Source organism: Triturus cristatus, chromosome 6 (assembly GCF_964204655.1).
Source record: "Triturus cristatus chromosome 6, aTriCri1.1, whole genome shotgun sequence".
Lineage (NCBI taxonomy): Eukaryota > Metazoa > Chordata > Amphibia > Caudata > Salamandridae > Triturus > Triturus cristatus.
In genome coordinates this window covers 1,421,706,602-1,421,722,963 of record NC_140589.1, presented here as the reverse complement: position 1 = coordinate 1,421,722,963, position 16,362 = coordinate 1,421,706,602, and positions in this window count along the sequence as shown.

The following is a 16,362-nucleotide window of genomic DNA, read 5'->3' as shown; positions in this document are numbered from 1 at the left end:
CCAGTCTCTGTGGATTGCTACAGAGGACTGACATCAGCAAACATGGTGATACATTATGTATGATTCAGAACCAATTTCCAAATGGAGGCAGTTACAAAAAGGAGGTAGAGAAGGATGATTTTCGATCCTGAGACCGGTCACACACTATCTCAATGCCAAGGTCTAGTGGGAAAGGTATGAGCTAATAAGAACAGTGTATTCATTAGTACAGCAAGGCCCAACCTTGAAGAAAATGAAAACTACCAAAGCTGTTCTTCACTGGAACAGATTCGTTTTGATCATGGCTGAATATGGCGGCCAAACATAAAATGGTGCAGCAAATGCTAACTTATGGAGAACAACATATGAACCGAACAACTAAGAAATGTTTATTCTAACAGACCCTCCTTTTAGCAGAAGCTAACTATTTTATGTTGATATCAAGAAATGTATAACATATTGCAAGGATAAGAAACATCAATATAAGTTGGTCCTTACATAATCAGTATTCAAAGATACCCCCATCAACCAACATAATGTCGTCAATGTCCTTTTGAAACATAATCACAGCACTTGTGTCATTAACTGATATTTTCTGTTTAGGTGTGAAAACATTTACACAATAGGTGCAACAAGCTGGGAGACAGTGTATACAGAGGCAACATGTAAAAATAATACTAGCAACCACACCCAAAAAGATGAGGATCTTCCAACCCTACATTGTTAGCATATTCCAGACCACCCCGATAAGGTCCAAGTATCTGCCTCTTGGTGTAATTCAGCTGATAGCCTATGTAATTTCTGTATAGCCAAATAAACATTGGGTGCATTATCAGGTATGTAAATTCAAAAGCTGCTGCCAATGACACGACAGGCCCCTCCCCGATCTGCAAGGATGAAGTCTAACACCATCTTCTTCCTCAAATTGACTAATCTCGTAGCCTAGAGCTCAGCAGTGATATTTATCATCATCCTAGCAGTCATATTAATAACCACTTCAACAACTCTTGTTAGCTGAAGAATTTGAAGGCTATTGGCCATGGGACCCCAAAATGTTAGTGGGCCGTTTAAAACATCCCCAAATTGATGTGAGGTAGTGTCAGTCTGATCTATATTTTTCGTATCAACAATCCTCGTGGCTCGGGACAGAGATAGGCTTCTACATTGCAATCGATGAGTTTGGTGATAGTTAGATGGGCAAGATATAGAGGGGGAAGGAGGAAGAGAGATAGCATGTACCTGACCATCCCCTCGGGAGCCACACGTGGGCTTATGACCCACAGACAAAATAGACATTATGGGGCAGAATCAGATGCAGACTGTTTGTCGTGTTTAGCTTGAAGGTGATATTACAGTTACTCTCACCCACCTTTATCTTTGCTGTCCCCTGGACACAAAAACTAGCTGGCGTATTAACCACTGACACAGGTATCAGCTTATCTTCAGTAAGGTTTCGACTTCAAAAAGATTGGGAATACTCAGATGTGTTAAACCATTAGAAATCAGCCATTTCCATTTCAGAACCAAGCTTCATCCTTCACCTTACGGTATGTGTTCACACATGACTTTGAGGATAATGTACCGAGGGTCCCTGCTTCTGCTGGTCCTATGGGAGTAAACCCATGGAAGAAGTGTGCATATTTATGGGCGGTATGGGAATCAATGGATGCTATACCCGGAGTGGAGAGATGAAATTGGTAGTACACCAGCCGAAACAATTGAAACCGACCCTCACAGCTGCCGATATATGATAATGGCAGGGACAACAAATTGTCGCTCTTATGAGTGACTGAAGGGAGAAACCCACACACCCAACATTTAGTTGTATTGGAGACATTATGAGCTTGGTGTAACGTTTGTATTAAGACATTATTGGTGTAAGACAACCTATGCGCTTCCTTGTGTGTAGCCAAAGTGATAAAAACATGCTCAGGGGGAGTTGGCGTCGTACCAACCAAAGTGTGTACAGGATACTTCTCCTCTAGAATTCAGGATATTCCAAGTAATATTATTAGAGTAATCACAAAAATTAAGATGCAAACTATTTTACTCTTTGTTGACCAACCCCGCGCTAAACGCAGTGGTGCAAACAGCTGTTCCTCCTCCTCAATAGGTCGACCAAATGGACGCATTATGAAGCAAGAAGAGGAATGCAATAAAACTGATAGCAAAGGTAAGTGTTCCCAGTGTCCGTCAGAGCCTCACTGGTACAGACTCCTATTGTTCATCAACATTGGCACTCTTGAGAACTGGTGGTGGTGCTTGCTCAGTCCTAAGCTCACGATGAATCCCATGTTGCTCAGGATAAGGTACCCCCTTCCTAGGGAGCACGTTCGATCTATCCTGTCCAATGTCAGAACAGTGCACCAATCTCACGACACCCTGAACTAACACCATTGGTACTATAGCAAAGTACACCCTAACTTACACAGTCCATCCCTGACTAATCTGACTTCTCCTTTGGTGCACTATTCCTCAGCCGACGATGCAAATTGTACCTGGTGACTCCATGCACAGAGGGGTCAACAAACAGCGGCTCCCTAATGGCTCAAATTTCTGGAGGGACCGCTGCATTTAGCACTTCATCATTCTCGGCATCCGTTTGGGTCCAAGATAACTTTGCTCCGCTCAAGGGGACGAACTGAGGCACCTTCTCACACTCCGCATCCGCAATGCCATCCCTCACCCACTGATCATAGGGCAAGAGTATTGTGCAATCAATGTGCAAAAGACTTCCTCTTTTTTTAGGATCCCAGTGGAAGACTCATAGTTGAAACTATAGGTAATACAATTACCTAAAGGCTCAAAATGTGGAATATACTTCATTTTGATTTAAACTTGAATTATGAAATGGGCATGAACTAAAGGTAGCTATTGTGTTTAACATATATTTAGCTATCGTTTTTATTCGCTATCCACCTTCCTAAGCAAAAAATCTTTCAAGGTATTTTCCTCTTTCTTCGTGTGATACAGAATGAAAAAGAAAAGAGGAAATAATGAGAAGAAATAAAAATACATCTTGTTAATTCACTTTTGGGAATGCGCACCATTTTGAAGCAATACTTGCCTTACTAACCAAAGTAAATCAGGGATTGTCTCAAAATCCATGGGTGGATACATGGGGATACCCATGCTCCACTAATGGAATGCCTTCCCAATGCAAACTAATGAAAGGCATCAAGTTGTGCTGCCTTGCTTTACACTAAATTTACTAAGATGTATTTATCTCCTACACAAAACAGCGCAGCACCCAACGTTCCTGTGCTGTGTTGTGTGGCAGGGAGAAAGCAGGAAAGCTCCATATCTTTGAGGACATGGCACTCTCCTTCTCAATCTCTAGCACTGACGCACAATCAGGCTGCCTAGTGCCACAAACACACCTCTGCACCTTGGCGTAAAGGTGTCTGCTAGAGTCTAGCATAGGTTTTGTCCTGGAAGGGTACCCTTCCAGTACAAAATAATATGCTCAGACTATCTTGAACATTTTTCCTACTTTGTATGTTTGCTGAACAGTACAGACCACATGCAAAGTGGGAAAAGTTAGGAGAAATAAAAGCATTTCACTTTTTAACACCTGCTTTCAAGCGACGTTACTTTTTGGTGCAAAACCCTGTCTACTATTGTTAGTAGATAGGGTTTTGCATAAAAAACCATGGGCAGCTACACTGAAATGTCCATGTACCACCCATGGAACGCTCTCTTGTCACAGTGTAGCGCAAAGCAGTACTTCACTCTGGTTCACGTTACCTTTTCTTTAAAACCAACGCCAATACCAATTTGTATTGGTTTGTAATTCTTGAAAAGGGTTTTGCATTGGATCTGCATTATAAAAGTAAAGCAAACCCAACAAAAAATCTATGTAAATCTGGCCCGCAATGTGCCACAATTTTGCACAGTAACCATTTCATGGCCTAGTGATATTCAAAGTGGGCATGCGCCCCTGGGGGGGTATGATGAAGTTGTTTGAAGGGGGGCTCAGTTCCATACACCCCCATAGTGCACAAGTCCCAAAAGAAACTCACCCGAAGTTTTCTTCAACATATTTTTGTATCTTATTTCCCTCGCTTGGTATTTTGTGGCCTTTTTTTAAAAGGCAGTTTGCCTTCTACTGAATACTCCTTTTTGACCTAAAGACCATTACAGAAACACTGAAAACTCAGTACGCAGGGCTAGACTAGAATCTTAAAGCAACCTGAGTAACATGTTGAAAACAGGCGCTGCTACCTTTCTGCCTCTTTCTAATGTCTATCTCTCTTGTACCCTCCGTGCCTGCTGCTTTAAATCTGGTTGCTGGGGACAAAGGCAATGACGGCTGACCTTCACAAACTGGCCCCCATTGCCCCCACGGAACCTACTCCACCTGGCTAAGGAAATGCCCGATGAACTAAATAGCTAATCAGACCCTGTCCGAGGGCCTCTTGCAAGAGTCGTGTACTGAGAAGAAGATCTCAAGGGAAGCCTACGGCAAACACGCAGATGGGGGAAGTCAAGAGATCTCAGCCGCTAAGTTTGTGGTAAAGAGTGAATTTTTCACACATTTTAATGGTTTTGCATTGTAGATCTTAAGGAACAGAATACTCATCATTCAACCTACACAATTATAACAATTTTGTTGAAGGCTTTTCAGATTTTCTTTCTACAGTTCCTATGAAAAAGCTGTTTAAATCAATTTTTGAAAAACTGTTTCCTGAGAATGCTGACTAGGACGAACTGTAGAATAGGACAGCATCTGCCAGACTCAAAAGTAGTTCACTTAATTGGATTTAAAGCAAACGGCAGGTTTAAAAAATGTTGCTTTCATTCACATGCCTCTTCATCTCATTATGCCATGCTACCTTTACCTGACACCATTGCATAGTGACCTTGCCTCACTTCCTCTACTACTGACCCGCAGGCCTTACAATGTTATCTCCTTCTTCTTCTCAACACTGAGCGGGGGTATAGCAACCTCCCAAATACTTGTTGCACAAGTTGCTGGGCAGGGCAATGTGAGGTAAAGAAGTGAAAAAGCAGTAGCACATCCACGTTCCTCTTCTTCCCCCTTCCACAGTATACCCAATCCCCATACTCATATTTTCAATCAGCTCTACATTGAGTGCCCATCCTCCCAAGCTCTTCTGCTGTCCTACAGACCAGATTGTCTCTAGGATTAGTGTTTCATCCCTTGGAAATGCAGGTTTTACTGTCTACAGTTCCTGCAAGGGAGTGGTGGTGATGGGTATGTGAGGGGTCTAAGGTCCCATCATACACTAATATCCATGAAGCACTCAGTATGCTTCCCTTGGATGGGAATACTGCTACTTTTACACTCAGGAAATCAACCTAAGCTCAAGGGCTATGTGATATTTGCCTCAGAACTGCCACAGGACACTCAGCTGTGCCACCATGTTGACAGCTATTCAGTTCAACACAACAGGAGGTAGTGCAGCTTGGTCCAGAGCTCGACAGCTTCTCATCTCAACACGAACTATAAATCCACCTCTATTTAGCAGCATACTTAGCCTTGTCTTGATTTACTCCTTTGTAGATTTGAGGGGGGCCTGACTCCAAAACATTTTGCTCATGGGGGCCCCCCTGTAACAAAGGGCCTGATTACAATGGTGGTGGTGGGAGAGCCAAAAGCCCTTTGGTCTCACCACAATATACTGGTACTGGCGGTCAGATCCTAACCTGTCAAATGCAAAATCGCTAGCTCCGCTAGGATCATAGGGCCTGATTATGAGTCTAGCAGTCTTTTAACCGCCAGAATCGTAGTGGCACAGCAGTGGCAATCCACCATCTGCCGCATTACGACTTCTTAAGTCGATGTGGCGGTGGACCGTCGGCTGCGCCAGGGAACAGTCATTCCCTGGCGGTGGCACAGGAGCACCACAGCGCAATATGCTGAGCGGTGACTGGAGCAGTCCTGCTCAGCATATTACGAGTTCCTGGACCACCAGCCTTTTCATGGGTGAGCCCCGCTCACCCATGAAAAGGCTGGTGGTGCTGGAACAAAGAGGGCCCTGCAGGGCCCCCATTGTCCCCCCACCATGGGGATACATTCAGGGGAACACATCATGTGCTCACCTGTTTGTACCCCACAAAGTTCCAGCACGGCATGGACGTTCACGTTCGTGCAGTACTGGATCTTTTTTGCTGTTCCCATTGCAGTGCCTGTTTTCCAGGCACCACCATGGGAATAGCAAAGAACTGCTGACTGTATTAAGAGTTGTGCATTTCCAACTCGTAATATGGTCAGCAGTCCTTGGGCGGTCTTGCATGGGTTTGGCGCAGCGGAAGCAGCGTTGCACTAGCTCCGCTGTGCCAAACTCATAATCAGGCCCATAGATCCCCATGGGGCGGCTGTCAGAGTAGTGTCCTTGAATGGTGGCAGTGCCTGCCTCAGTAATACCCCTTTCCGACAGCCTTTTCATAGCAGAACTACCACCATAAAAAGGTTGGTGGAAAGGGATATGGGGGGCCCCAAACAGGGCCTCCTGCCATTGTAGGCCACTGAAAACTGGTCCTGGGGCGCATGTAGTGCCTCCACTCATCTCCATTCATTGTATGGCATGTGCAACATGGTGCATGGCTCACGGTGTATGGACATGCAGGAGTTGCTGCATGGCATTGGCTTGTGTTGAGGCCCTTTACCAAGGCTGGAGTATGTCCCAGATGAGATTATGACCACCAGCCCAGCTGTTGCATCGTGATACTGCAGCCGGACCACTGCAATAGTGATCGGCAGTCAGACTGACTTGCATCATAATGATGGCCAAATTTTGAAGACCACTGTTATGGCCTGTGATGCTAGGAAAAGGCATGACAAAGGCCATAAAAGTCATAAAGCGCGTAGTGAGGCTTTGTGCACCTCCAGATCTGCTCCAATCAGTGTTTGACTGGCCAATATCGCAATCAGGCAGTGTCTGATGGGTTGAAATCACAGGTCAGTGTGGGCATATTTTTGGGGCAGATTGTGGCACTGTTTATGGTATGAAGGGTTAGTATTTACTATTGATTTCCCTGCTATTGCCGCAAACATTGCCTGAGGCAAGTATAAATGCATCCAGTCACTGCTGTCTTGCAAAACACACATATAGCATGTCCTTACAAGTACAAAACTGCCCCCATTTGCAAATATGGGTCACTTTTTTTTAGCTATTAGATTCCCTTGTGGGCGCACCTTTATTTTCATGCCCAAACCTATTTCCTGTCCCAGCCAGACCCTGGCTCAAATTCAAACATTAGTGAATATAAAATAGGACTTGTGTGATACATATGAGATGCTGACTGACATCTACTTTGCTCCAGAAAAACCTTTGTGATTTGCAGATTTTTATGGTATTTTCTTCCTTTGAATAACTATAAAGGTAAAGCGTGCTGATGGTATGTTGTAACCTGCCACTATGCTTGACAATGTATATTTTTCTGCTTTCGTTTGTTAACAGCCGGTATTTAAAACCAGTTGTTTAAATGATTGTCACTCTTATGATCTACTCTAATGAGTGAAAACATCCTAATCTTAATGTATTGCTGCAAAGAAGCAATAACTGACAAAATCATATTGAACTTTCTAAACGAGAATAATCTTACATAAAATGATGTTTTTTCACTCTTTCATATCTCCACTACCAAATCCCAAATTCTGTTAAAAGTAAGTATCTGCTGTGATTATCAACCTCAAACATTTGGACAGCATGCATAGATAGTGCGCTGCAATTTGTCTGTCATTCCGCTTGATATGGAGGAAACAAAAGGTTATTTTGTGGTTCTTACTATTGCGATTGGCAATTTGAAAACTGAATTTACAGATAAGAAGGCAGCTATCTGTTCTGCGGGTAGTGCACGGGTGATTTAAACAGCGATGAAAATCCTTGCTTTATTTGTTTAGCTGTATTGCCTTCTCTCGTGAATCTTCTTTGTACTGACTAAGGCAAACCACCGTAGTTAAATGCTGGGGTCTGACTGGGACAGAAATTAAATTGCAGTTTCGGAAATAAAAGTGGCCCACATTAGTGAATTAGATGACCAAAAAAGTAGTCCATGTTTGTAAATTGGAGCAGTTTTGAACATGTACAGATATTCTCTATTAGTGTTTTGCAAGGTATCGAAGGCTGCATGTTTGAGCATTCTGAGGGCAAAGTTCGTTTTAATATCAGAAAAATCAACAGTAACAACAATCCTAATAGACATAAAACAAACAAGCCCACAAACAGCCCAAAACCAGCCTACACACTAACTTGTCAGAGCAGCCATTCGGGCACTGCGGGATTGCCCTATAGGCCATTCTGACCCTATTAAATGCTTCAATACGTGGTTGTGAATGGGTTGCACGACAGTACAAAGCAGGTAAATACATTGCATCCCTTTGCCACACATTTTTTAGCACGCATGTTTTTACCGCGAATATGCATTTACAACTCATGCCAATACCACTCATTGCTTTTATATTTAAAAACAATGTATTTGTGAGGGAGACCCTCCCAACTTACCTTAAATGCGTGGTATTGGCATGAGTTGTAAATGCATATTCGCAGTAAAAATATGCGTGCTAAAAAATGTGTGGTAAAGGCACAACGAGTTAAAAACCTCATTGTAAGGGCTGTTTTCCCTGTGAATGGCACTAATGGCCAGTTTATAGACCTTTGGTTAGTTTTACGGATCCTCTGCACGTGACATTTGAAAACGTTTTTATAAAGAGAACCTTTTACATTAAGGTAGATGAAAATTTGATAAACTTGTGGTCTGCTCGAGCCTTGAAAATAAGGACACTTATAGGGATTATTGGCCAAATGGAACAATATCAGTACGTTTGAGTAATAAGCCTTCAGAAACATATTCTGGTCACTTTTCTGGTTCAGTCACCCAGCAGTGACTTTTATTGTCATCTTATGTGTATTTGAGGCCCCCAACAAGACATAATTTGTGGCCCTTGGTTTAAAAAAAACTTCGAATATATACACATTTTCATTTAAGTCAAGCCCTCATGATGCCAAAAAGCTTTGAATTGTGCAATAAACTTTCAGAAACTGGTGCAAGCAAAACCAGAAAAAAGCTTGAGCTGCCGGAGTTCCATAGGCTAAACTATACCAAACAAAAGCTTGAATTGGTATTGATTAAGCCACTTTTTCCTAAGGAATCTAGATTTTTTAGCATCAATATTTCATGTGGAATTCAGTGTCTAACAAGTGTGTTCCCCCTATTGTATTAAAGACAGCAAGGGCAACTTAGTGGACTAGTGCATAATATTAATTTAGACTACATAAAGGCCGCGTTCTATTCAGAATCATAGTTTTAATAGCTCAATATTTGTAATAACAAATCCTCTTTATCATTTTCTTGCTAAAAGACTGATCCAAAAAGCATTGCTCTGAGTGTTTGTTTCCATTTCATCAGGTGAAATCAGATATTTTTCTCCTTCATTCTGCTCCCTGTGGGAGACATTAACAAAAATTTTGAACACCAACTTACTTACTCACTGTGTTAGAATTGCACTTCAGAATCATCCCTTAAATGCTGCAGAAATCGGTACGCTAGAAACTGACTCCTAGGAAGAAGTGTAAACACAAAGGTGCCGATTCGGATCCTGGAAAAAATTTCCCCGTACGACTCGTATCCGGTCTTTTTACCGTACGAATCGTACAAGTGCCGTACAAACTGCCAAGTACGATTCGTATGGGAAAAAGTCCATACGAATCGCATTGGTAATAATTCCCCACACGTCCTCGGGTCGGAAAATGTGTCCGACACGTCCCAGGATGATTTACCGTACAAATCTGAAAAGTGAAGTCCGACCTCGCAAGTACGATCCATTCTGTGCGTCCAATGTTACAACCGTATGGAAAAAACACCGTCCGCACCGAACTCCCATAGCAACCATGGAGACATGTGCCCGCATACGTGCCGAACCCCCCCCAGCCCCCTGAAGTATGCGCCGAACCCCCCCAGACCCCGGAAGTACGCGCCGAACCCCCACCTGTGAATGTACACCAGTGTACGTACGAGTCGTACCCCCACCCGTGTATATACACCCGTGTACGTACAGCCCGTACCCCCACCCGTGTATGTATGGAGCGTACCCCCACCCCAACAGTGGATGTACGGACCGTACCCCCAGCCGCGTATGTATGGAGCGTACCCCACCCCAACAGTGGATGTATGGACCGTACCCCCACCGATGTATGTATGGAGCGTACCCCCACCCCAACAGTGTATGTACGGACTGTATCCCCACCCGTGTATGTACACCAGTGTATGTACGAACCGTACCCCCACCCGCATATGTATGGAGCGTACCCCCACCCCAACAGTGTATGTACGGACCGTACCCCCACCCGTGTATGTACACCAGTGTATGTACGAACCGTACCCCCACCCGCGTATGTATGGAGCGTACCCCCACCCCAACAGTGTATGTACGGACCATACCCCCACCCGTGTATGTACACCAGTGTATGTACGAACCATACCCCCACCCGTGTATGTACACCAGTGTACGTACGGACCGTACCCCCACCCGTGTATGTACGGAGCGAACACACACCCCACCAGTCTAAGTACGGAGCGCACCCCAGGCCCCAACACCAGCACCCTCACCCAACATCGCGCATGTACGAGTCGTACCAAGCCAGAGACAAGTACAGCACTGTACAACAAAATGGCCGATGTACGCACCGTACAGACACTAAAAACACACGTACACAACCAGGACAAAGCAAAACAACACAAGAAGACTCCATTCGAATCGCACAAAGCCACAAAACATGTCCAACAAGCACAAATACAACCTATTCACTGACCTGCAACTGCCAAACTCCCAAACAGAGGCCCAAAACACAACCACTCCTTATAACACACCCACCCAAAGTTCAAACTCAGCCACACCTACCAATGGACCAATAAAAAGGCCCAACACACACAAACCATGATCCTTTGCAACAGACCCACTGCTGCCAGACCACACAGAGAAACAACTGCACCATACTACAACCTCCACTACACCTTACACCTGCACACCTTCACACAACCACCTTCACAAACACCCCCTCATCACATTCACACACACACCTGCACAACCACACCCACACACCCACAACCATCCACACCCACACCCCCCACAACCATCCACACCCACACCCCTCACCATGCCCACTAACAAGAATCCAAAGTTCACTAGCCGAGAGTTGGAGGTCCTTGTCGACGAAATCATCAGAGTCGAGCCACACCTCTTTGGAACATTGGTCAGACAGACCACCATTTCCGAAAAATCATCCATGTGGCAGACGATTGCCGATGCTGTGAATGCTGTTTGGGCCACCAGAAGGACCAGGCATGAATGCCAAGCCAGGTGGTACGATCTGCGGAGGACGGTCCGCCGCAAAATAACTGACGACCACAACCAGGCCAACACCACTGGAGGAGGGCCGCCCCGCAGACGCGTACAATACCATCCCTGGGAGGAGAAGGTGATGGCCATGCTGCCACTGGTGGGAGTGGAGAGAGTAGAAGGACTCCGAGAGCCTGGCGAGTACACAAACAACTCACCTCACATGGGGGGAACGCCATCCACAACCAAACTCACAATCATGCACGCAACCACCCCAAAGCTATCGCATGACTCAACCACACTCCATAAACACGCACATGCCACTAGCGCCACCAGGCCCCATGCACCCAGCTAGACAATGCCAAGTCACAGGCCACAGAAAACACCAACACAAGACACCGTAACCCGGATGGCGGGAGTGTGGGCCTCAAAAATCACATAGTGCAACTCAGAAGCAGACAACAATGCCCTCAGCCCATATGGCCTAGGTCACAGCCAGACAAACAGTGTGTCCCCACACAGGAAAGACTTGCCTGCAAATGGCGGACGCCTTGCATGAAGACATGGGGGTGAAGGCACTTTTTGCACATGACAGCAGCTAATGAACAGCCAACACTGTGAAAGAGTGGCAGCACACACCACCACAGCAGCAGCGCAGACACAGACACTACACCCAATGGGTGCCTGGAGATCAGAAACAAACTCACATGAACAAGCCAAGGGCCATTCAAAGATCTGCAAACAGTGTGTGCCTAGGAAGCTGGGCTGAGGTGACAGAGGGTGACAGACAGAGGGAGGGAGAGGGGGAGAGAGAGGGAGGGAGACACAGGTAGATGGACAGAGGGAGGAGGCTGACACAGGGAGGGAGGGAGAGGGGGACAGAGAGGGAGTGAGAAAGGGAGACACAGGGAGACCAATTCACCCTTGGGTGGTGTGCGAATGTCTGCTCGTCAGCAGGTGGACTGCGTGCATGTAGACAAGGGTGGGCAGTGCCTGAATCCCCCTCTCTTCTCCATGGCAAAACACTGGGCCATGTGTCAACCTGTGCACGAGCACAACGCCAGCTACCTGCATTATATAAGTGTGTGGAACAACTCCATTTGCCCACGTACAGTGCAACACGGAAGGCGCCAATGCATGGCTCACCACACCTGCTCACTCCACTGCTGACTGCAGTCACAATTGACGCAGCAAGTAAGACTGTGTCACACATAGGTAAAGTCTCAAAAGCTGTGGCCAAGGGACATACCCATGCACAAGTGCACTGTGAGTGGAATGCAAGACATATCCAAATACCCAGAGGAAATGTGCCAACTTTGAAACGAATGAAACATGGATGTTGCATGGAACAAAAATAACATTGTCTCTCTCACACACAGGTCAACGTCGTGGATCACCCCCCAACACTGGGGGGGAAGACTCACAGGACCTGGCTCTGCGGGATGACGATCCCACCGGCAGCGACGACTCCCACCACTCTGTGGACGACCCCGACCAACCTGGCCCCTCTGGTGTCCAACCACCTGCAGCACCTGCGTCAGGTACAACTGGGCCAACCACCACCCCCACTCCTGCCACATCCCAGGAGACACCCAGGATCCCTGCCCCACCACCACAACGCAGCCAGTCTGACCAGGAGGGACACGGTGTATACCGGGCACCCAGGAGGAGGCAGGCGACAACGCAAATGCCACCCCTCAGGGGTCCCGGAGACCCGATGTGCCCACAAGAGCAGGCCAGGCGCAAGTGGGCAGGGGTGGTGGGAGTGGAGGACGGCGGAGGCGCGAGCCTGACCAGTTGGCTGCGGAACCGGTATATTCCCATGTAAGAAACATCCTGGACACATACCGGCGTGACACCACGGGCATGAGCCAGGTTGTGTCCACCATCAACGAGATGAAGGGGACCCTCGAGGAGATCAAGACCCAGCAGGCCCAGCAACATGCGGAGCAACATGCCTGTCAACAGCGACACCAAGGACGGATGGAGGACAGACAGGCTGAGCTTGTGACGGTGCTCACGGGAATTAACCGTTCACTCCGTCGGATAGCCGACAACATGGGCAACCCTCCCTGTGCCACCAGGCGAAGAACATCACCACCCACAGGGAGGGATCAGGAGGAGGAGGATACATCCGACGGAGCATCCCAAGCATTGTCACGGCCTGCTTCTGAGGGTTCCCGCAGGAGGGCGGGTCGTCCACGGAAAAGACCGTGAGGGTCGGCGCAACAGCACCATCTCCCAGGACACCTGGCCTGGCACCTGGCCCACTGGCCCAACAGCAGCACATCAGCAAATGACATTCTCTGGCACATGGACTTGCTGGCCACTGTCTGACCAATGTTGACAAAGACTGTGGCATGGACTCTGATGATTTCCAATGGCAAGGATACCAACTCCCCCAGTGAACTTTGGATTCTACACACCCGGAAAGCCCCTCTTGTCATACCCCCCCCAACACGTACCCCAACACAAATAAAAACTTACACAATCAAGAGCTGATGCCTACATTTTGCATTATTACATTACATGTGTCTTGTAAAGTCTAACCATGCCTGAGTTCTCATATGACTTCAACCATCCACACCCTGGGGCCTGAGTCTGCCACAGGACACACATGGGTCACAATGTATTAGGCAAGACAGACATGGAGCACCATACACACCCGTGATGGCCCCAACCAGCTGAGGGGGTGGCCGCACAACCGTGCCGACAGACATATTGAGTACAGCAACAGTCATGCGCAGAGGTCAGGGATCATGTGGAGTGTCCTGGGGGGCACCCAGGTATGTGTAGACAGGTGGCAGAACCATGTCCTGCAAGCTTGAGTCAGGTGGATGCAGAGAATGGTGGCCTGGCCAACGTTGGATGCATGGGGATGGCACATGTCACAATACCCACACAGTCATGGACATCATGCACAATACAGAGTCTAATCCCAGACAAACAGCTTGCATCTTGCTACTCTACACATAGACACATAGCCACTATCACTGAGAACCATGCCAGACATGCCGTATGCACCGTGGCAACACACCAGCATTGACTGAGAAGAGACACCTTGGAGGCATAGGGACACCTTTATTAGTCATGTATTCCGGAATGCAGAGGCAACTCGGAGTACACATACACAGGTCATGTGGAGTAACATGTGGGTCCAACACTGGAACCCCCCTTCTGCACCACAAATGCTTGATATCCATGGAACTGGCACACAAGTGTCGGGTAACAGCTAAACACCTCCTGCTGCTCACGGAGAGGCTGCCATACACCATTGATCCTCTGATGTGAAAGTCCCACACCATGTCAAGCCAATGCAAACCGTATGTGTCCGAGGGCAGTGTTACACACATTGATGCCTTCATCACAATCCACTATCCCATTACAGATGACTGTCAACAAGTCTGACCATCTATTCAGGTGAATCCAGCTACATGTCATGTGTCCCATGGTGATGCGACATGTCTGCAGAGGAACCAAACATCGACAGGGGCAGTGTGCACACATCGTAAACAACTGCCACCCCCAATACACCCCTGATGCATCCCTTAGCCTAAGGAGACTTCCAAACTTGTCCGTGCATGTAACGCTGAGCCAGCACACGATGACGTGTCCATGAGGAATAGCAGTGCCACAACAATGCAACCAGCAGACGGCATGCGCAAGTACCTGGGGATGAGAGACACACAAGAAGTCAGCCACAAAAAGCTCATCCACTTGCATGTGCATGTACTCGACACATATAAGGATGACAACATGCTAGGTCACATTTATGACTGCGGAAATACACTCATCACTGGCACCATCACTCGAGTGACACATCCACACACACCTCTGACTCACGTGGCATACATGCAGATGGACACACACATTGCAACACATGCCACACAAGGACCAATGCGTGCACACTCAGACACTGGTACTCACCACTAAGCAAAGAAGTCGCGTATGAGCCGACTCCGGATGTCCTCTTGCGGCTCCACATCCTCCACATCACTAGCCCCATTGCCAAGCCCTTCGTCCTCCACGGGTGGATGGTCCTGATCATCTTGATCCAGGATGAGTGGCACAGCTTTCTCAACTGCCATGTTGTGCAGCATGCAGCAGACCATGAAGATTTTGCAGACCTTCACCGGGGCATATGGGAGGGCGCCGACGGTCTTGTGTAGGCACCTGAATCGGCTCTTCAGGAGGCCAAATGTCCTCTCTATCACTCGCCTTGTCCGGCCATGGGCGGTGTTGTAGCGGAGCTGGGCCGGCGTGCTGGGGTTGCGGAGAGGTGTGATCAGCCATGGCATGTTGGGATAGCCAGCGTCCCCTACATGGAAACCACATGGACAAAAGTAGGACAGGAGAAGCAGTTGGGCAGGAAGTCTACGCAAAATACAGGACAGACAGAGTGTACCCACCAACAACACATGCTCGTTCGTTGCGCAGCTGCGTCATCATTTCAGGCACCCTGCTACGCCTCATGATGTAGGCATCGTGTGCTGATCCTGGAAAACGAGCACAGACATGTGAAATCACCATGTTGGACAGACACACCACAAGGGCATTGATGGAGTGGTAGTGCTTGCGATTCCTGTACGCTACCTCCTGTGCCTGTGGTGGTACCAAAGCCACACGTGTCCTATCTATGGACCCAATGCCATGGGGCATCCCTCCCAGGGCATAGAATCCACGCTTGACACCTGTTCAGGAGTTGGGAAATGGATAAACTCATCCAAGTGAAGCAACATGGCCTCTAAAAAATCATGCAGCACACGGCTGAACATGGTCTGGGACATGCCACCAACATGAGCTATGGTATATTGAAAGGTACCCGTGGCAAAAAAATGTAGGGCTGCCATTACCTTCAGCTTGGGTGTCAGTGCCGTAGGATACCTGTGCAGCGGTTGCAGGTGTGGTGCCAGCCTTGCCGTCAACTCCTCAATCAACGGTTGGGGGAAGCGGTAGCAGCGTATACAGTCATTCTCCCGCATGTCAGCCAAGTCCGGAATTGGTCGGGGAAGAGGCGGCGCTCTGCAGTAATTTGGAAGTGACAAGGAAGAGTGAGTGCACTACAACAACAATTTATA